Here is a 23,685-nt window from a genome sequence, read left to right as displayed (position 1 = left end):
CCTCTGTTTTCACCTGCTGTAAATCAGGATGCCACACTGACTTTGCTGGAGTGAGGCTGATCTCGACTACCTGAGAGCTGGGCCAGAAGACACCATGAGAAGGGTCTGTGGTTATTTCTTCTTACTATTAGATTTCAAGTCGGTGTCTGGAGATGGGCTTGTTATTCAGTGTTTGCCGAACGGAATACTTCGTGACAGCACTAATTAAAATAAATGAAACTTGACTTTTCAAGATGATGCTTTTTTTATAGCAAAGTACAGTAGTTTGGAAACATCTTTAATTTAATTGCAAAATAGTTTCTCTGGTTGTTTACTTAAAATTGTCTCCCACTGCAGAGCTGCACCAGTGTTTCTGGATGCACACTTTGATTTCGACATTTTACATTACATTATCAAGTTAATCTCCCCAAATCATTAACCCCCATCAGGAAAGATTTTTAATTATGTAGATTCACCAAGTGTTTTTCAAGAACTGTATTATTTCCCCGAGTTCAACCCTAATGTACTGTGGGGAGAGGGGGGGCACTGTCCTACACTTGATTTCATGAAACATCGTTGTGAAAGAGGCCTCCTAACATGCAGCAGATTCCAGCAAATATATCTTATCCACAACAGGAAACAGCTAATGTCCTGGAGAACCCCTGCCTTCCTGAGAAGGAGTGCTGATGTGCAGGAAGATCATTTAGACCAAACTGAACCTGTTTTTCCCCTCTACCATAAACCAGTTTTATTCCAGTGTATCAGAGTTCTGATTTACATCTCAGGATGTGGTCTTTGAATCAGGCTGAAGCTAAAAAAAAAGTGCTCGTGATGGAGAGTCCTGCTCTTCTAAAGGTCAGAAAACACATAAAATGAAGAGTAATACTGAATCCCACTCCCTAACATCGTGGGGGAAACAAAGAGTTGGGGAGATGATGGAGAAAGGACACTGCATTAATTTTTAATAATTAACACCGTTAATAAATGTTGGTTTGAGCCCTTGCCCAGTGCCTTCCCTCTCTTGTTGGGCCCCCATGGGCATGGAGGTGTGGGCAGCCTTGCTCAGAGTGTCAGCAGGGACTCAGCAGCTCTCCCTGGGCTGGAGAAGTGCGTGGAAAGGCTTCTCTCTGCAGGACACAAACACTGGTGTCTTAAGTGCTGGAAAAACCAGTGAATCACAACTGGCAGAACATCATAAAATTGTCCTGATTTGCTCATCCAGGTCCCTATTAAAAGATGAGCAGCAGCTGAGAGGAAGCAATTGCACGAAAGTGTGGTGTTCTCTCTGTTGATGTCACTGGTGGGCTGAGGAGCAAGGATTCATACCCTCAGACGCATACAGGATGATAAATGGTGACAATAATCCTACAGGAAGGGAAACATTTGATGTGCCAAGGCTTGTCCTCCAAAACAGATGACACCAAATTCTTCTGACTTGTGCAGCCGAGCTCCGAGCGCGGAAGAGAAATGAAGCATTTTGGAAAGGCGAGTGCATTTTGATTTCATGTGGGAGACGCGTCCCAGTCCTGGCAGCTCGGAGCCACGGAGATGTCAAAGCACGACTGGGAGCAGTGGAGCTTTTTGTGGGCAACTGTGAGAGTGCCCAGAGCACTGAAGTGGTTCCCTCTGTGACAGATTGCTGTGAAGGAGTCCCAAAAACATATTGGCAGGTGTCTCAGTATTTTACACAGTGCAGCGTGTCAAGAAAGCTTCTGCAAACACTCCTGTGGTTTGTTTTCTGGTACCTGCCTCATGTCCCTCCTCCTGCTGTCCTTGCTCCTTCGGAAGGAAGGTGAGAAACAATAGAATAACTGATAGTTCAGGACTGAATTTAAAAGTCTACATGTGGTCAGTGAAGTACAATATAGATCCCAAGTTATGTCTTTGAATGCAGTGAGTCAGTGCAAAACTAACGATTAGGCACCTTCCCTCTGAAACAGCTTTCATGCTCTCTATTCTGTAGTGATCTAGAGCCATAAAACCCCAAGTTTATAAAAGTTTTATAGCAGAACTACGGCTCAATTGCTACAGTTCATATTTCTACATTGAATTTTGGGTGCAGACAGCAGTGGGAAACACACGGTAGCTTTTACAGGTGTAAAAGCCTCTTCCGTGGCTACTTTTATCGCAGAAAGTTCATTTCAAGTTTTATTTTCTTTATTCTTGTACCTGAAGCCTATGAAATCTCTAATCTGTCAGCCTGTGTGATGTTTCACCCAGTGTTCCACACTGCTGTATCAAAGTTAGTAACAGCATCTCTATCTACTGCCACAGACATCATTATTTATTTGCCCTGTGCTGCACTCGGAGGTCCCAGGTGCAGTCAGAGCTATCACTGAGCCTGTACCTAATTTAAACATCAGTCTAATACCAGACAACCACAGCACTGCCCCTAAAAACACGTACTCTCTGATCATGGGAACAGACTTAAACCCTTCAACACGTTTCTGTCTTGGTTCACATCTTCCTCGCATTTCAAATTGGCCGGGACCTTACCAAAGACAAATCTGACACCACTGAGAGGAAACAGGCTGTGTCTCTCCTCTTCACTTTCCTCACCTGCCTGCTGCTCTTCCCAGAGCTGCTCAGACAGATGTCTGTGGAACGTGGGATGGAAGAGAAGAGAGAGGAGAGCTAAATCAGCTTGCAGGACCTGCTCGGTGCAGAGGCTGAGGAATTGTTGTCACTGCTGCGCTGTGGCAGGGATGTGCTGAAGCATCCATAAGCTTTCCTCCTGGGAGATCTTTGGAGACAGCGCAGTCTGGCCTTGGCAAAACGTCACTGAGTGTCAGGATATGGGAAGAACACATCCAATTTAGAGAGCACAAGAAATGCGATGTATCTGTAGTGGCGTGAGGCAACTTTCCCTGATGGTCTGGCCTGATCCTCCTGAGGGTCTTTAGAGAGATTGGTGGATGTTTTCTGGGTGTGCAAGCTTTATAACAGGGTCAGCAGGAATGGAGAGGGTTTGGGAGGTCAGGAAAAAGCAGTTGCTTGGATGTACTTTATGTATTATTTGACATAAATGAGGTAAAGGCTGTGTACCTAATGGAAAAAAAAAAATAAAAGAAAAAAGCCTGAACTCACTATCCTTTAGAGCTGGCATAAATCAGGAATAGCTTGGAAATCAGCAGTCCAAATCTTCAGCTATTACCAGTCTTCCTGGGGTTTAAATGAAGTCGGAAGAGCTCTGCTGGTTTACAGGAGCTGAGGATACGTCCTGATGGAATCACACAAGCATGAATATACTGTAAGGCAAAAGAGAATTAGGCCCATTATTTTAAAAAAAGCAAAGCTTGATTAAGGATGTTCAGTGTAGGTTTAGAAAAAAAGAGCACTGTCACGCCTCACTAACTTTGCTGTTCTGCTGAAACATGACTACCAGGGAGGTATTACAGTGCCCTGGGATTTTCTTAAAAACCAATCAAGGCAGCGTGGTTTGGGGGAGGAGAAGGGGGAACAGCACTTTTGTCAGTGCTAATTGCAGGCGTTAATAGCACAGAGAACTGCCTGGCACTCTGCGGAAGTTGGAAGCACAAGTGCTCTTGGCTTTATGGGTGCAGACAGAGAGAGATGATTCTGCTGGCAGAATGGAGAGGCAGGATCTGAGCCTGGGAGCAGACGTGCTGATCTCTCCCAGCGTGATCAGTCTGAGGCTCAAGGACCGCAGTGAATCGAGGGGGAAGCTCAGAAGGCATTTCTTAAGATTGAAACTTAATTAATGCAAATGCCTCCAAGGCTTGATTCTCACTTTTGGGAAATGCAGAGCAAGAGCTTTATTATTTTTAAATGAATTGGAGAAAACTTGAAGGCCAGGTCCTCGGCAGAGTTGCATCAGCAGATATTTAACAGCAAGCCACCATGTTGACGTTGCAAATTGGGCATGTGCTGGGGAAAAAACCCTTGGTCTGGTCCTATAGGAAACAACCACATAAGGAGCTGTAGAAGACTGCAGCCTGCTGGGACTGGGGTGTGGACCTGACAGCAGCATCACTGCCATGAACATGCAGGGACTCCTACAGGAGAGTCACAAAAACTCAGTGCAGGGTCACTGTAGAACTCGTCACTGCCAGAGGTATTAAACATATCCCACACCAGCACTTCACTTCAAAAGTCTTAATTTTCTTAGCCATGTTCCTCATCAGGGGGCTTCACTGATCGACTTCACACCACCCAAAGTACCGTCGTGCTATCAGTGATGTTCAAGCAGTTGAAGTTGATTCCTTTTTTTTTGTTTCTTTGATTTCTTTGTCTTTCTCTTGAGTGATGGTCCCCCATAAATGTACAAATGAGATCAATGGAGAATCTGACCACTGACATTAGCAGGATCTCTACTTGAATTCCCCTTTTCAGCAGTGTGGTGCAAACAGATCAGTCTTTTGGATATGGTATTTTACGTTACTTACTTCATCTTCTCTTGCTCGTGTTTCTATCAAATCATCTTTAATATTGAAAGATTCCCCTACAGTGCAGAAGTTTATTGGAGGCCAGTGCCTCACGGCACCCTCGCATCCACCTTCCCCCCTCCTCTGATGGAGCTCCTCAGGCTTCCACATGCTCTGTCTCCCTTCATCATTTCTGGGTAGAGAAAATACAGTCAGAATATTCAGAATACCACAGGTCCCCGTCTCCGGGAAACCAGGCACTGCAGCTGCCAGGGATTTCAGCTAACACCACAGAGCTCCTGAAAAGTCAAGTGTCTTCAGGAGGGGCAGACATCGGCTGCCATCCCCATATTTTTTTCCTCTCTGTTCAGATTAACTATCTCTGTCCCTCTGCACAATTTGCTTGCTAGGGAGAAAGCAGGATTAAAGGTGTTTCTACATTACCACCCTTTCAATGGGGAAAGGAAAAAAAAGGGCTTAATATAGCCCGAGAAACAAAGACAACAGCATGGGTAAGAAAGAAAGCACAGGTGTAATTTCTGGGCACAGTGAGAAGCCTTTTAAAAGCCCTTCAATGAGCAGTGTGTACATGTTTACCACCACTGCAGCTGACATATAGCCACAGGAGCACTGCACTACAGGGATCAAATGAGAACTTGTGGAGGGCTATTGAACACCGGGAATTTTCACAGTAAGGCAGAACAAAATTATTCAGCACTAGGGGGTTCTCTAATTTTGGTACACTTGGAAAATAAAGCAGTGCCTTTGTCCAGGACTAATATTTGCTCACCAGTGGCCAAATCCATCCATTGCTTTTCTTAGCTGTGACCTGGGATATGTAGGCTAGCATCTGACATTTGGGCTGTTCGAGGAAATATGCAGAAATACTCACTCAAGGCTTGCTAGAGGACTTTTTTTTTTTATTTTTTAAATTCTATTTTGGTTGCTTTGCGTACCTAACTTCTCCAAATCGTCCCAGGGCTTACACTTTGGCATATATTTAAAAATGTAAATAGATTTTCAAGGCTAGCACTGAGCCTCAGGGAGTCTCCAATGAGATAAACAACCGAGCTGCTGAAACCCTTGGAATGTTTGCTGGGGGAGCAGAGGAAAACCCTCCTGAGATGCCAGCAGCACCAGCCATGGCTGCAAGGCCGCTCTGCCTCAGATTGCACCGTGCTCCATTACAAACGCTGCCATGCCACAGCCTTGCAGCCAAGCACGGATTTCAGGGAGGAAAAGCCCAGTCTCTCCTCCATCACCTGCATTTTGTAGTGGGTTGGGACTTCTTGCCCCTTGCCTTGTAGGGTTTCATCCTGTAAGGGCCGAGGCTGCTGCCAGCAGTGCCATTGATTGGAAAGGCCGCAGCAAGATGCCTCACAAGATGATCCCATTTTTATGGCTGAAATTACACTATCTACAGCCATTAAGTACCTTTTTCTCCTCATTAAATTTTGATCGTTTCCTCTGATAAAATATGGCTTTGGAAGATTGCTGTTCCAGGTTCCAGCTTTTGCCTTGCTCCTGAGGCGAAGGTTTTGAAGGTGCAATCCTGCAAATTACTCCCCTAGTAAGGATTTTTATGCAAATCGTCCTGTTAACTTTACACAAGAAAGAGTTTGCTGGATCATGCCATTATCCCTAGGCTTACAATGGAAACACAACTGACCTTTAGCTGTAATGAGCACCAGTAAAAAAAAAAAAAAAAAAAAAAGAAGTGACAAAATTGCCTGGATCTTAGCAAGCTAAGATACAAGCTGTGCCTCGTGCTGGTAGGGGACACATCTTCGAGCAGGCTGAAAGAGTTAAATCATTTCACGGTGTGAGATAACAGCTAATTGACAGCAGATATAATGCATATTGATAACCAAATGTAATTCAGCAGCTAAGAATGAAAGAGCCCAAATATCTGCTAAACCAAGCTGTATGGGAGTTATTATAGGAACGTTCCCAAAGCTTGCAGCTGCAGAAAAAACAAAACAAAACAAAACAAAAAACAAAAACCCAAAAAAGCCCCCCCCAAAACTAAACAAAAACCAAAAAGACAGAAAACCAAACCAAAAAAACTACCCTAAACCTGTGATATAATACAAAAGAAAGAGGAGTCAAAGCAGATGGTGCAGCTGGTGTGGAAAGTGCCAGTACAATTGCACCCAGGTGAGGTCTGTTGAGTGCCCAGTGTGCAGCAGGTGATGAGAAATGGAGCTGAGCACAGGAGCTGTGGCACTGGCCTTGTGGGGTTACAGACAGGATGGACTCCTTGGGTGAACTGGTATGTGAGGACAGGGCAGAAGTATTTCTGATATTTTACTAAATTCAGTTCAGCTCTCCGGAACCTTCGGGCAGGTTACCAGCACTGGAGAAAAAGGTTCAGGGTACAAGTGGGTTGTCACTCCAATGGGTCTTGGCCCAGACCTTGACATCAACAACCTCTTGGTGCTTTTCCTCCCCTCTTAACCCAAGGAGGCTGTGGAAGAGGCTCAACATCTCTCAATCCACAGCACTGAACGAGATGTGCCCCTGCCATGGCTCCCTCTCCCCTCGCATAACCAGGCACAGATGTTATTAATGCAAATATTTACCATCTCTCTGCAGCTACAGCAGAAACAGATCAGCACCTCCATGGCCATTCCACACTTCCCTTCGCTTCATTTCCACTTCATTTATCCTCCCTGCTTGTGGCTGCCCATGGCTCCATTCCATTACTCATCCAGGGTGTCTACATTTCCCTTGCTCTGTTCTCTCCCTTCCTTCCCTCATCTCCTTGTCCTCTGTCACCCCATTGTACAAGTTGCTTTTATTTCCTTCGTTCTCTTGCTTTTGCCTTTCCTCTCTGTTTTCTTTCTTTCCTTCCACTCTCTGATGGTATTTTTGATGCCTTCCCCTTGCCTCTCTTTTATTGCCCAGCTGCATTGCCTATTGTATTACTTGCCATTATCTCCAAATATATTTTGATATATTTCCCCCCTTTTTCGAGCCCGGATTTTTGTTCCCTTAAAGGCACCAGAAAGCACTAAGGGTGAGAGAGGGGAACTGAAAAGCATTCCAGTAGTTTTCCATCAACCTGTGTATAAAGCACTTCTTTTTCCACTTGATGAGAAAGCAGTAATCAGGTTCCCCCTGCATCGAGCTCTTTTACACAAAGAGCTTGCTGCAAAAAGAAACCAAATAGATTTCTACCTGGCCTCCCCCTTATCTCTGCCTTGAAGCCTGGTGAATCCAGAGCCTTTTTGCTTGCTCTGGCTGCTGCTGCCATGCAAAGCACACACAAGGTCGAGGAGGATGAGCCTCATCGCGGCTTGGTGGTGCAGGTCACGGCTGAGATCGTGGGTTGGGCCCGGCAATTTATTTCCCACCTGGAGAATTTAAAGCCCTGGTCCAGCAGCAGGCAGGGGAGATCTCTAACTCTGTAACAGCTGAAATGGTGTCAAAATGCAAGTTAAAGGGAGAAATGCTACAGTGCTGAAAGTAAGCTTTGATCCTCAGATTAAACATCACCCTTAGGTTCCCACCCTCCTACCTGTAACCACCAGGGTTGAAAAGTGCTGACACACGTGCAGAGGAAGGTTCTGCTCTAAGGAGGGCTGAAATACGGGTTAAAATCTGTCAAATACAACGTGCTCCCCTCCTCAGTTTTGTCTCTACCAGCAAGAATCAGAGCAACCTCCAGGGACCACTTGCTGCTCCCACCAGGCGCGTTCCCAGCTCTCTTTCCCTTCTGCACCAGCAGCCACGGACCCAGCTGGGCTGGGCTGCTCCCAGTAGGGCCCTTCCCTGCACCACAGAGCTCCTGATTTTTGGGGGCTGGGTCTGTCAGAGCCCACCAGATTTGCCACAGACCAGCATTTCCCGCAGATGAGGGACCAGGAGCAGAGGCTGCCCTGGTACAGGTCCTTCCAGTCCCTATAACAAAGGGGTTGGAGTCCCGGGGGTGTCCAGTTTCCCCTTGAGCCACCCCACAGAGTGAGGAGGTGCAGGGGCTGTGGTGCTCCCGGAGAGCCAGGCACTGCATCAGTGCTCTCAGCATCTCTGCAAGTTCAGAAGAAGATGAAACAAAACACAATCCTGAAATTATGCCTAATAAAGCGAAGGGAAAATGAGAACATACAGCCAGAAGGTGAAAGGCCCATTATAACAAATTTGGTCTCCTGTTTTTCTTTAAAATATAATTTCAGTCAAATGGATCTTATTTGCACGGTTGCAGTTGTCACACCATCTCTTTTCTGCAGCCACACAATGCTTTTATCTCTGATGAGAAAATTCTGTAACTGCCTTTGTCTCATTCTCTGCCTTCTCTACAGACCTCTGCTTTCTAGCCCAGCACCAAATAAAATAAAATCAAATAAATATGAGTCCCTCATCTAAGGCTCAGTACCAGAGGTTTAACATTGACAATGTGCTTTGTCACTTTGGCTCTGGAAAAGGCTTACAAAAGCTTTATTAACAGGCTCATTAGCACGGCCTGATTTACTTCTGCAGACTTTACTCTTTTACTAGTTTCCAGGAGCATCAGCATCAGTTGCAGGGCTAATGAATTCACTCAGATTTGCATGCTAATGAAACTCCCATGACTCTCTGTGCTCCCGACTTCAAATCGATCTTTGCTGTTGCTTGAGGAATATTAATAGAAATAAAAGTAAAGGGGAGCACCAGGCATTGCAGTTGGGCTTGCTGTAATCCAAGGCTGCTGTGCAATTCACATTTCATACATTACACTGTCTCAGATCTCATTTCTTTCATGCCTTATTGACTCTAGCTGTACAGGAGACAGCGCCTTTAGGAAATTCCTGGAACAGGGGTTGGCCAGGGACTCAAGGGGCTATTTAGGAAAATTTTACTTGAGCTCTCAATGAATGGGTTGGTCATTGGGAAGTGCTGCCATGCACCAGTGCAATTCCAGGTATTTTTCTTCAAACATATGGATCCCATTCCTCTTTGACAGGAAGAGAAAACCTCAGTTTCTGACCTCAGTTTCCTGCTCCTGCGTGTGCAGTGCATCGCACAAAAATGGGGTGAGGGAGCTCCCGTCACCCAGACCTTACCTCAGCTGGGTGAGGGGGCCTGATCCAGGGGAGCTCTGGCTCGGGAATGGAGCCATGAAGGAGCAGAGACATCCCCAATGACACACACTTCCCTGCTAGAAGCAATGATGGGACCGGTACCGAATTTATTCCTCACGTTCTGGAAATCATTGGGAACCATTTCCCCAGAGGTATCAATTCATTGCACTGCAGCTGCCAATATAGAGATTAATACATTTATATCATCCTGGAGCATTGTGATCTCCATTTCACAGGCTGAAAATCGGTTTGCCTGGATGCCTTCTGAGCAGGGACCGCTTTGTTTTGGGCTGTTGTGAGGAAAGCAAAAGGGATTTGGAAGTGCAAGGAAGGATTCAGACCCCCAAATCCTCTGCTCTGGTAGGTCTGTAGGAAGCCTTCCCCACAGGATCTCACTTACAGACCCAACCAAAACAAACAGCTCAGTGATGCGCCTCTGTTAATTGGAGATGTTACTCTCTCGCTCCCGCTTCAATTTTAGCAATGATGAATGCTGGTAGTTGACTGAAGCCCTAGAAAGAAATCCCATTGTGCAATCATGTTTTTACAAGAATATTTTTGGCTTCTGAACGTGCACTTAACACATCCAAATTAATGGAAAAGAGGATTCTTCACTGAGCAGCCTCCCGTGCCTGCTCTTCTTAATTTGATACAATAGCAGAGCGTACATTGAGATTAAAATGCTCTTTTAGATGCTCAGTGGCAAGAAATTATTCAGCAAAAAAACAGGGCACCATTTTTGTGGTATCTCTTGCGAGTGAGGATAATCAAAGAGCTCCATTTTCCTTGCTGCAAAAATAACACAATTCCTACATACTTTTTTTTTTTTTTTTTTTTTTTTTTTTTTTTTTTTTTTTTTTTTCCCCAGACAGAAGTAAAGAAAATTATATAAAATGTAAAGCAAGCTGTGGACTAATTATCCTTTTCTAAATGAATTCATATTGTAAAATAGCCTATTGAATGCATAATGAGCATCATTACCACCAAGAGGAGGAGAGCAGAGCGGTCATCCCATCATTATCAGCGCTTATTTTGGGAGCAAAGCAATGCCAAGGTGAAGTGGATGCTTTGTGCCCTGGACACTGAAAAAACAAGCCAAGCTGAGAGCCTCAAACTTCTCTCTATATTCAGAAGCACCTCACGCTGCCTCCAGCTGTCCTCTGTGGGCTTTGAAGGCCCCAGATGCAGGTTGCAGCTGGACACGTGTCTTTGGGGTTGGCAGCTCTTCCAGCAGCTTCTCAGCTGGAAACAAAGGGCTGGGCTCTGTCTTCTGCTGTGGGAGCTTTGAAGGGGTCAGGGCACTCATTGGGGTGGATGGACAATTCCAATCCATGGCCTGGGAGCCTTTTTTTCATATTTTTAGGAGCGTTCCCTGCAAAATGGAATGATTTCCTGGGAGAGACTCATCCTGGAGCCCCTTTTTCCACCTGAACTCCAAATTGAGCAGGTCCCACAGGCTGACAGTGACTGTCTCACCTTTCAGCAGGGCCTCCCTCTGCCCTACACACTGCTGCTGCCCCTGATCTCTGCAGACCTGGGGGGCTGTGGGAAAAAATTCCAATTTCCCTTCCCTTCCCATCCAAATGGATGCCAGGCACTAAGCACGTGTATTACACTTTCACAGAGATGAAAATACTCAGAGAGACTAAAATACTCCTCCTAAGTTAGGAATGTTCCTAAACCGTGTTCCCTGCATATTTTCCCTGCTTTCAAGTGCTTCTAAGTCTGGATTGTACAGCTGAGGTGATGGCCACGGGGGACAGCTGCTCCCAAAATCTTCCCTCCAGTCTAATCCTCGGTTTAGCAAACCTGCTCCATGCTCTAAGCCTAAAGGGTCATTTGTAGCAGCTTGGCCTGGATCAGCCTGAATGAAAACATCCAATCAAGCCCTAATTGTGACAAATTATATTAGCCTGTAAGTTGTGCAAGTTGCATTGCAGCAACTTAATTCAGGCTGCGCTTGGGGAGCCAGGAGAGGCTGAAGGGGCCCCTTGCACACCAGGGAGATGTGTGTGAGAGCGCTGAGCTGCCCTCTCCACCCTGCTGCTCCTGCCCCGAGCAGATTTGCATCCCAAAGTGCTTATGTGCTGTCTCCTAGACGCTGCCCATGGTGCTTGAGGAATTAAGCAAGTTAGTCCCACCCCGTGGAACTCACAGCTCTGGCTGAAAGACCTGAGGAAAAGAGCATCTGGCTGGTGACACAGGAAAATGTTAAAGTGCGGTGCGAGGAGGAAGAGGAGTGTGATGCAATTGTGTGCCTGCCCCTCTATTCCCCAGTCCTGCAAGGAAGATTCACTGGACCTTCAAATGGCTTTTCTCTAGTGCAAAATAGGACAGTGAAGGAAAAAAAAAGAAAAACAAAAGACAGGAAAGAAATACTAAAATTAATTTCCCTACATGACATATTTTAAAGGGCACTGTCAATTTGCTTTATAATTACATTTCTAAATCACTGGAAGATTACACTGAAAGGTGAACTTTACAAAACCTGATTTTTTTTTTATTTTTTTTTTTTAAATTAAAAACCTTTTTCAGGATTTAAATACAATCCTTCTGTGCTGTAAGCCCATGTAACAGCAACAACAAGGAAATGGATAGGATATGCTATCCTTGTTCCTGGTCGTTTGTACCTCTCATTTCCTGCTAAGGCTACTAAACCTCATGGGATTTAGCATCTCCTTCTCTAAGGATGAGCAGCATGGTTAAGCACAAGTGCTCAGGTCTCCCCAAACTTTGACACTGCCCTCATTCCTCAGGATCGTGAGAAAGGGCTTGAAGTGTTAATGTTTGAGGCAAGAGGTTTATTTTGCTATCCAGTTTTTGAGCCCTTCCAGATATCCCCATTTCATGCCTTCAGGCTTTTCTCTGCAATGAGGAAAGCTCAAGGTGTCTTAGCTGAAAGCTGAGCTTCTCGGCTTATCAAATTGCTCCAGGTCTGAGAGAGAAACCAGGCATCAAGAGAATCAGCACAGAGATCTCCAGCTCTGCCTTTGGGGAAAAATTTGTTCTGGAAACACTGGAATGAGCCAGAGGAATGCCATCCTGCATGGGTGGGCACCGTCTGGGTGCCCCCAGCCCAAATTCTGCCTCCTTTGCAGCACTCTGTGAAAATAAAGCAAACCTTGGCTAAATTTGTGCTGTAGCCACTCAGGGGACACTCAAGAAGGCCCTGGGTTAAGCAGAGATGTGATTTAAAAATGCCCTGGCTAATGCACATTAAATTTTAAAATCACCGCTCCATGTTGACGTGGGGTTGTTTTCACCTGTGCTCTTTTTGCTGCGAGACGAAATCCGGTTTAACTGATCAACTTTCCCACCTGAGCTAATTCCCTGCCTCATCCTAACAAGGTACAAAAATAAAAGCACAGAGCAGCTCGACATGGTAGTGGCTGTAGGAAATGATGGAGCTCCCTGTGCTCATCCACTACAGGAATCTATATCAGGTTTTTCAAAGTCTTACAAGCACAATGAGCTGATGCAGTCTCTCAGTGCAGGTGAGATTTATTTCTCTCTTTCACTAATACATATGGGCCCAGGTTCTCTGCTTGTCTAATCCATTGGTTTACATGGATTTACAGCAGATATTGGCATTTGATCTATGACTGGGCTTGGTCTTTTGGCTGTAGCTTGAGTGAAGGAATAAAGTTCAGAGGACAAATTAATAGAGAGAAAAATTAGCTTTTCATGTATTGAAGACAACAAAATTGCAGTCTGCTATCAAATAATCACCTAAATAAATAACCTTGAGAAAACCAATTACTTACATAGGAGGAAGCTATTGGCAGAGGTGTGAGCGTCCTCCCGCTGCACCAGACTGAAAAGCCAATATTTATGTATAAAATGGAAATCTGGTTACCGAAACAGCATTGCAATTCACCCATTGTAATTAAAAAAATAACAATCACGCTTCAAGATAATCCTTCAGGTAATCAAAAGCTGGATCAGCAGCAGGTGCTGGTACTGGGCCGTGCCCTTGCTGGCCGTGACAAAGCTCTGACTGCCAAGGGTGGGAGGTGGCAATGGGATGGCTGATGGGGTTGTTTAGCCCAAAGGAGCATGAGGCAATAACCTGGAGAATTTGGGGACAAAAAACACCCCCCGAGCAACCCTCTACCTACAGCAGGACTCTTCACATAATCTATTTGAATATATGTGTGTGTATACAGCCCATTTGAACGGGTTACATTGGAAATTTATGGCTCTGAAAGACAAAGAACATCAAATGATTTTGCTTCTAATATGAGCATGTTAGTGATTTTAACAGCATTTGGTCTACTGAAACGAGATAAGGCCTGGAATAATAAGCAGCAGTTCAAAGATTTATCTAAATATGTTTGGCAGTTCCCCCGCCCTTCGCCTCGCGATGTGAACATCCCACAATTGAGACCATACCCTGTAAATTACCACCCTGTGGGGTTCTCACGTTAAATTATTCCAGATAGGCAAGGCCAAATGCTCTCAACTTAGCCAGAGATAATCAACTAATGTAAAGCAATTTCCAACAATTCTATTTTGCTGCTTCAGCCTCTTCGAAAGATAAACAAAGCCACACAGAAAATTGGCATGGGAAAGAATAAGAATTGTCACCTCTGGCTTGTTGGTGCTGGACCAGCTTTCGTGTGTGTTCCTAATTATTAGGATTAGCAGTGTTGGATACCCAGCCCCTTCTAGGATCCAGCAGCAGCAAGATGGGGCTCAGAGAGCCCTGCACTGGACATGGTCTTGGAGGCTGTGTGGATGAGATCTTTCTCGTTAGTCAGGCAATCCATCTCCAGGTAGGAAGCTGCAGGAATTAGTTTTGCTTCCAGGCCTTTTTAATTACGCTCAAACACAAGTGCACTGGTCAGACAAAGAAAGTCGCTTTACCTGCTGAAATTTCAGATCGTGGCACTCTCTCCTGAAGGCATTGTGTTTGCTGTCTGCATTGACTTTCAATTTACAGGAGCCGTTTCTTCTTGTAGCACAAGGCAACAAATTTCACCGTGTATTCAGAAACTCAGTGCAATGTAGATGAAATTCCATAATTTACATAATCAACTTCTGAGCTGAAAGTTCTGGGTTTAGACATATCCCTGAAATAGAAAGGGCTTTGCTTTTTTTCTTGTGTTTTGGAAGGTGTGACCCATCACTTTGCACAAAACTGTATAATTCTGCCTTGCTATTTTCAGTATACCCCATTATCAGTCAAACTAATAGGCCTGGAGAATGAAACCCCCAAAAGAAATCCACCACATTAGGGAAATAAATACAGTTAATGATGATAATTAAGTCACTGGGGATAATTGAGAGATTATCCAATTACTATCTATAATTCTTTGGCTTGCAAATAAGATAGGAGTGTATAGAGCTAATCCATTCTAGTAATAATAATAATAATAATTAAAAAATTAGTAGGGGGAAAAAGCACAAAAAGCCCCCAACCCACAAATTATTTGATTTTTTCACAACTGGAGGTATTTTGTCAGTTTAATTGCCTAGTTGGTGAGTTTTTCTAGTCTGGAGAAATTTTTTTAGGCAGCTGTTGCAACACTGATCTCTTGAGCAGGGGGAGATATTCTGGGTCAGCACTGAATTCCCTGATGCAGTTCCTGGTTCCCTGGAGGAACCCTGCTGTCCCGTAGATCCAGACTAAGATGGACACATGTGCTCCTAGCAAAGGTCTTACAGGAACTACAAGCGAACTGATCCAAAAATAAGAAGAGATGGGATCAGTCCGGGGTTGTGCTCTGGGTTCTGATGGCAGATTTAGGACAGAAGCCTTGTTCCAGCAGGCTCTGCCCTACAAAAAGCCCCTCAGGTCCCCCGTGGGCTGCAGTGCCACTCTTTTCTGTTGGTTTTGCAGACATGCAGTCATGCTGTCGCAGAGCTAAGGAGAGGTGGTTGACCCTCCTGACCAGGTCAGGCGCAAAGGGAGGTTTTGGTCCCAAACATTTCTCAGTCTCAGGCAGCTTGTGTCACAGTGGCTCCGGTTTTCTAATTTAGCAAGTGGATTGGGGACAAGAGCCAAACCCCAGGAAAACACAGCAGCACGCTGGGTAAGTTTGTACACTCAGGGATTGGCACCATTTTTGGGAGGTAGTAGCTACATTTTTGTTCCCCGTTTTCATGGATTTGTAGGGCTTTGCTTGGCACAGGTAATTTGAGGAGATCTATATGTGGCCCCCGGCAGGGTAATTAAGGATGTGTTTAATTTTAAGGTGTGCATAGTTCCTTTGGATCTCATCCATGGAAATCAATGGCAAGGCTGCTGGTGGTTTGATTGGCTTCAGATCAGAGCCAGCAATTTTGATTGTAGAGATCGAATGCTTGAAATTAATTATATGACTAATGCTTCACTGGATTAGGGAATCAATTAATGGAAGTGGGGTGCTTGTTAGCAGATTTCCATTAACTTTCATGCAGATTTTTTTCCTAAACACAAACTGAATATTCATTGCCCTTCAACGCATTTAGGTAGGTTGGAAAAATAATAAGATGGTTGAAATAACCAGAATTTTCTAATGAAGCTACTGAAATTTCTGTACTGGAAATTAAATCCTTACATGGAAAGACCTTGTGCCAAGTCCTCCTACCAAGTAGGTAAGTACAAGAAAGCTTTTCCAATCCTATTTATGCCAGAAGCTCTTCAGTCTGGGACTGACAGACCTGGAAGGCGATCGTCTTCATAAGCCAATCAAAAGGATCAGGAATGAGGTAGCAAAGTACAACTCTTTCTCCACACAACTTTCCTCATCTTTGAGTAGCTGCTGGAGGGGAAAGCATCCTTCTGCACTTCAACTCCTGCTTAACACAGGCAGCCCTAACTACAAGAACATCCCTGCTCCCACCCCTATCACCAGTAAAACCTCATTTCATACTCAAGGTTCCCTATGGACTCTGAAAAACACCCCCAAAATCAGATTCTGGCAGGTGTAAACAGCATCTGCTGAGGCCCAGGAGCTGCTGTAGGAAGGGATGGCTCCTCGAGAAGGTCCCAGCCTGCCCAGTCAGCACAGGCTTTGATGGGCTGCACTTTATAGCAGGATGGTTTTATTCCGTGGCCACAAACTGAGCCCTGGGCTCTGGAGAAATTCCACTCCCGGTGGTCCCCAGAGCACTGTCCCCAGAGCTGTCCCAGTGCAGGAGCCCTGGAATGGGAGCTGCCTCTGGGCTGGTCTGTCTGAGTGGCTCCTCCGACAGAGCAGCGTATTAAGCCACAAAATGTTTCTGTAAATATTGTTTCACACTTGGGTGAACAAAGCATGCTTTTATCTGAGGGAGAGCGCAGGGTGTAAATTATATTTTAATTGAGGAATTGGAAATACCAGCTTTTTTTTTTTTTCCTTTTTATTTTTTTGTTGGATTGTTAGCGGGGATAGCTCCGGTTGAGGCTGCCTGCAACGAGCCCACTCTCATTTCTGCAGATTTTCCCACTTTCCTTCTGGCTTGGCTTGCCTGGATTCTCCTCCTCCTTCCTAGTGAGGCTGTCTCCAGGCCCGTGAGCATTCCCAAGCCTTGCTCACTCTCAGTTTGGCACTGTGCCCCTGCAATGTTTGCAGCTGAGAACGGCTGGTCTGGCACCCCCCGTGCCCTGCTGCCCCTGCCCTCCTCGCTGCTAGGCAGGAACGGGGGAGGCTGACAGTCTGCTGAGACCCCATCCTGCTACTCAGGGGTGTAAAGCAGAAAAAAGGCTCCTTGGATTGGCAGGATGTGTTTTGTGCTGTGCAATCTGAGTGTGATTCCACCCTGTCCCTGATCAGCTGGCGCTGCACCCGTTGAGGTCTCACAGGAGCATGTCTCAGGTCAGACACCCAGGTGCTGCCAGCCATTCCAGCCATGATGTGGTGCAGATGTTCTTCCTCCCCCACACTAAAATGCCACCTGAGAAGCTGCAGTTGCAGCTGGGAGCACAAAATAACACATCCTTTAGGTTGTGTTTCGTAATTTCAGGTCATTTAAGTTGGAAAAGCCCTCTGAGGTGATAAATCCCAACAGTTAACCAAACGCTGCCAAACCCACGTTCCCAGGTACCACATCTACAAGTCTTAAATCCCTCCAGGGTGTTGACTCCACCACTCTCCTGGGCAGCCTGTGCCAGTGCTTGATCACCCTTTTAGTGCTAATATCCAATTTAACCTCCCCTGCTGCAACTTGAGGCCTTTTGCTCTCGGCATATTCCTTGGAAAATGCTGACCCCTATTTTGGTACAACCTCCTTTCCGGTCATTGTAGAGAGGTCTCCCCTGAGCCTCCTTTTCTCCGAGCTGAACAGCCCCAGCTCCCTCCGCTGCTCCTCAAAGGACTTGTGCTCCAGACCCTTCCCCAGTTTCACTGCCCTTCCTGCCTTTCATTGCCCCTCTTAAGGCTTTGTTCATCTTCAAAGGTCTGTGCATCTCTCACAAAACGCTGCTGTGCCCCGAAGGATCACCGTTCATCTAAGACTTGCCAGGAGTGTGGGATCCTGTTGGATCTCTCTTTTTCCTGCCTGCAGTTCATAGCCCAGGCAGAAAGCGTCCTGGTTTCTGGAGTCTCAGAAATCCCCACAGAGGCTCCTGTTTGGGAAGGGAAGAGGAACACAGCTTCATTCCTCAGGGCAGTCAGTGAGCTGTCAAGCACAGGAGCTGGACGTGGCCAGACAGGAGGGAAAGGCAGGAAAGGGAGCAGAGGATGGAGCCAGCTGTGCTAAATCTCTGCTTCTGGCGGGCAGCTTCTGCTGGAAGGGCTGGAGAGAGCCCAGGATGGAGGGGAAGAGCCGCATCTCCCTGCTGGGAGAATGAACGGGAGCATGAAGCACTTCCAGCTGGGAGCTTGGAACCGAAATTGCAGATTGCACCCTCGCTGCTCAGGGGGGTGAGTCGAGCCCATTAGCCAGCTAATCCTCACAACAGGCTTTTGTGAGGCTACTGTTTCCTTCTGGGGAAATGTATGATCTACTGATTTCACAGCGTCCCAACATGCCAAATGTACGCTTGAAACCAGTAAACAATAAATATTTAATTAGCCGGACATTTTGACAATAACAACAGGCAACAATTAAACTGGCTTTTGATTTCCCCTTCATTTAGTTGTCAGTCTTGTATAATCAAAGTTAAATGCCAACTCTTGCCTTGACCACAGCCTTTAATAAGACTGTTAAGAGAATATTGAGGTTTGATCTGAGCTTTTGATTTCTGGCTCTGATTTCTCCTGCCTTTGCACCGGTTGTAGGCATGACTCAAATACCATTAATTTAATGTGGGCTGAATGTGAAACTTAGAAGCTTATTCTTTCTAGCCTAGCAGTGCCAGCCAATATTTCAGAGAGCAGTCACACTTGGGAATACAATGATGATTCACCCTGAAACTCCTGATCTCCTCCGCCGCTACCAGGACTTTGCTCACCTCACAGGTCTGTGCACACCTGATGTTTCCCCACAGACACCTTCTGCCATCACCATCTCTCTGTGTATTCTTCTTCACTCCTCCACTGCTGTTTGTCTGCAGACCTTCTGCTCGACCTCAAAGATTCTTGTCACCAATGGGGTGACAAATTTCTAAATGGAAGGGGGAAGAAGAAAGCTACTTTCCAGCACCAAATTAAATTTTCCCGACACCTGTGTTTGCATCCACAGCTTCTGTATCCCTGCTCATCTCCCCATGCTTTGTCTTTGCGTGAATCACCAAGTTTTCCAGGTCGAAGGTCACTTTGGCAGGTTTGCTGGGGAAGCCTTGGTCTGGAAATCAAACTATCCTTACTTATCAAACCTCTCCTGATCCAGAGCAGATGCTTGGCAGTGTGGGAGGAGGTTGAGGTGGGACCTTCTGCCACTGACAACGCTGCATCTACCCTTAGACATTAGGCAGGGCTTCTCCCACACAGCTGCCAGCCAGGACCTGCAGTTTTGACCAGGACCCGAATGTGGATTTTGTCTGGTTGAATTCAGAGCACCAGACTGCAAATGAGGAGCCTTGGCTGTGATCACAGCTCTCCTGCAGGAAGGTCTCTGACTGCAGACAAGTCATTTCACATCTGTTCCCCTTTCCATCCTTTCTGGGTCCTCTAAATGAAGGTGAGATCTTTACAGCGTGTTAATGTCCGATGTACCCAAAGGACATTTAGCACTGTGCAGCCCTGACACTGTTTGAGACATGGAAGCACTATTTTAAGGGATTGCATAGGTACTATATAAATATTATAAATAATTATAAATATTGCTGCTTTTTGCATATTTCCCCTTCACTACCACAATGTAACATCCTGCCCAAAATCTCCATGTAATGCCAATCTTCTGATTTGTTTTAGCAAGTCTTGTTGGATTTTGATGAATATCAAAGTTGGTTCCAATTTTGCCTTTTTTGAGAAATGAAAACAGAGCCCTCAGTCCCCCTATGAAACACAGGTAACATCCTTCAAAATAAATGGATTTAATTATAAAAGTCAGCTTCGGATCGAGCCTGCTCTGTTTAGAGCTACTAATCAGAGAGTATTTACAGAGTCACGAGGACCTGATAAAACGTGTACACAGTTTAAAATATCCCATTGTAATGCATTGTAAACCTTAATTTAAAATAAGACAGCTTAAAAGCTTTATGGATTTGACTGATGATACACCCTCTGTATTGATGGCTGAACCCAGCATGCTGTTATTCTTGCTTTCTCTTGCTAACAACAAAGTTCAGAATGATAATACATTTTATAAAAAGCTTTACTATTACGCTGCCGCGAAAGTGACTTTAAATAACGATAATAGGCCTGAACCACAACTTCACACAGAAACAGCTTTGGAGAAGGTGAATTTCCATACAGCAGGCATGGAGGCAGGACAGGGATAATGCACCAGCTTTCCTAAATATTAGCATCACACAAAGAAAAAGGTGAAAAGCATTTTGGAACCCGAGTGGATCAAACCCTCCTTACTCCAGGAATGCAGCAGGGAGCTCAGGGGTGTGTGACTCTCCAGCAGGGTCACATCCCAGGAGAACAAGCAGCCTGAGAACCCTGCTAGCAGCCCTGAGCCTTCTTCTGTCCATGAAGAGTTCCTCTTCTGTGGGGGGAAGAGCAAAGCCAGAAGTCCGCTTTAATAATGCAGAATTAATTAATTGATTTTCTTCTGCTAAACCTGGAGTTGTGATGGGATGTAACAGAGCCAGCAGAGCAGCAGCTTATTCACATGAGGTGCTGCATCCCTGTCCGTGGGGAGGAAGCTGTGCCTGAAAAAGCACTTGCAGAGCCTTTGTTCTTCCTTCTCTCAGAATTCATGGCGTCAGATGGGTGGGATTTGGCTGACCTTGAATGGGAAGCCCCACTTTGCTGCATGCTGTGTTAATTCCTGCACCTTTGAGACCCAAACTTCTTTGAGATCATCTGAAGAAAGCTTGGAGAAACAAGGAAATCATTAATTTGTAGCAAGAAACTCTGTCCAGCTCCCACAGATACATGAAATATGCACAGAGAAGAGCAGGGAGCTCACAGCCTCCCAAGGCAAGAGCTCTCCCAGCTCATGACCCCAGTTGTGAGTAAGACCATGGGGTGTTCTTTAGCCAAGTAAATGCAGGGATGGTCACCTTCCCACTTCTGAGACACTCCTGGGCAAAAGTGAGGGGCAGCTAATCACATTCAATTAGAGATAATTACACCAGGAGCAAAAATTCACCCTGTGCTGGGTGAATCAACTGGGTTAAACTAAAAGCTGCAATGGAGCACTGACAGAAAAAGTATTTTTGCATTTAAAAACTGGCAGGATTTGTTCAAGCAGTGAGGAACGGTGAATCTCAAATTTGGAAATGACACAGGTTACAGGTTGTGCGAATTAATATAATGATTCCACAAGGCAATAAGTTGAAAAGTCGACAATCACTCTTAAAATACTATTCAAAGACTTAAATTAAAAAAAAGGAAACATCTACAGTCAAAAAGACTTGTTCTAAGCTTTGCATGAAATACTGTCCAACAATAAAATGTCATGTGCAGCCTCCTGAACAGCCAACAAATTTAAATTCCATCTTCATTCTTACATTTACTGTGGATCAAATTTATGCCTATTACGTTATCACCAGAAAATACAACGTGCAGCAAAAAATACATGATGCCAACAGCAGCTCAAATTGTGAAGCAACCTTCAAAGGGGGACTTACCAAACCCATCCCTTAAGAAATTAATTGGTTATCTTCACAGACCATATAATTAACATTTCTGTGTCTTTACATTTGTAAAGCAAGCATTTGTGTTCAAATTTACCTTGCAAACTCCATAATTACAATTCTTATGTGTAGAAAGCTCTAGTTGGTAGTTTCAGTGTCTAGCATGGTTTTAGAAGCTAGATTTTATGATCTCATGAACTTCCCCATTGTAACCCAGATTCCTTGCTCAAAATGAAGTCAAAACAATTCAGCACCATAAAATTGTGCAGTTTTATGTATGTTATTAGGGGTGTATTTTGTGGAAGTAATAACAAGATTGAGGTTGAAATGAATCTCCATTTCCTATTACAGATACACACAGATACAATGAAAAGCTGATTTTTTAAAAGCAATGAACACAGGCATGCATAGACAGCTGGAAGATTACCAGTATTAAAAAATGTGCAGGAAACGGGGTTGTCAAAGACCCCCCTCTTCCTTGGAAAATAGAAGATTTGAGGTTTGAACAAAGGGGACCAAAAATCTTACCTCCTTCATTCAGAAGAATGTAGTAGAGAAAAATATGTAGAGAAGCAGTGAAGGGAAGCACCAGCAGCTGCTGGGATGTGTTTAGACCCAAAAAGGAAGGAGGCTCTGAGGACGTTTCCAGGGCTGAATCTCATCAGAGAAATCCTGGTGTGGGTTTGGTGTCGGGTAAATATTGCACATTTCCAGGTTAAAAACTGCATCCTTTGCTCCTTGTAGGGTCTTCAAGATCTAAAGTGTGGACAGAAGCAGCCAAGAAAGACCTTTGGTAGTCACCAACATAATTTTGAGCCCAGAGAGTGCGTTTCAGAGGTATGATTATTATCCTTGCTGGGCTAAAAATGTGTTAGGCAGTTTGTGGAACAGAAGACAGCCCTCCTGTCCCGATGAGCTTATAGTCAAAGTTTTGCAGTTTTGTGTACACAGGGATGGCAGTGGGAGTACAGAAGTGCTGCCAGAGCTGTGGGACCCCAGGGAAATGTGAACCCCAAGGGTGGGGAGGAAGCTGCAGGGATGAGAAAGGCTCAGCAGGACCCTTGTATGGAAATATGGTCCCTTCAGCAGTCAGTAAAAATTTTGTCAGAGTCTCTTCTGGTATTAAAATGTATGAATTTGGGAGAGAGGGAAGATGAGTGAGATGGGAATTTATGACTTAAGTTTTTGATTTTACATATGTACGCAGGCTCTGAGAAAGCTGTACTGCTGATTTTAAACTCTTCCTCAAATGGACACTAAATATTGCAATATCGGTAGTTCATCATTATTTTCCATCTTAAGAGAAATGCTGTTACCACCTTTTGTACAAATGTTCCTTACTGAGCCATGCAGTTTGGGGAAGATTTTCCTTTTTTCTTCCTTGCCTTTTGTCCTCTCATTTATGAATCCTGACAGTTTTGGGGTTTGCTCCATTTCCCCAAGTTCATGTGCATCTGCTGTCCCAAGACACGCCACATTTAGAAAATTGATCTTTACCAAGTGGGTTTTCCCCATCTTTCCTGGTGGAGAATAGAAAGCAATTTTTCAGGTATCAGCTCCAGCTCTGTAGGCACCTCTAGATCACTTCATTTTCCTGGTTTCAAAGGGCCACTTGACAAAAGTTTAATTAGAGTATTGCTGTCTGGGATGGGGAGGCCCACTGGGAGATGGTGGAAGCATCTCATTTCTCACAGCACTTCAGCCAGAAACCTTCCCAATGTGACTTTTATTAATAATAAACACACCATACAATAATTATAGCACACCATACAAAAATTATGGCTTTTAAAAGCAGCATGGATTTGAATCCCGTGTTGTTAAGCCTCCTGCATCACTCTGTAAACAAGATTCACCGTGCCCCAAATGCTCAGCCTGGAGGTGTTGCACACACAAAATTACCACCAATGTCAATAATAATGACAGCAATAAATAGAGATGTGAGTCCAATGCAAAAACTCACTCATGCTGGGGCAGCCTGGTGTGTCTCTACACACTCAGCTTCATAACACATTAGCTGCTTAATTTGGTAAGCAAAGAGGACTGGGGGAAGAAACAGGGCTGATTCCCCGTCGCACGCATTTTGTGGATTTTCCAATATTTACTCCTTTCCTACCCACTGTTCAAACTGACCTACGAGCCAGTTGATGAGGAGAACAGGGAAATA

Source organism: Hirundo rustica, chromosome 11, assembly GCF_015227805.2.
Source record: "Hirundo rustica isolate bHirRus1 chromosome 11, bHirRus1.pri.v3, whole genome shotgun sequence".
In the NCBI taxonomy this organism is placed as follows: Eukaryota; Metazoa; Chordata; class Aves; order Passeriformes; family Hirundinidae; genus Hirundo; species Hirundo rustica.
The sequence above is the reverse complement of the archived record's forward strand: the minus strand, read 5'-3'. Positions refer to the sequence as shown.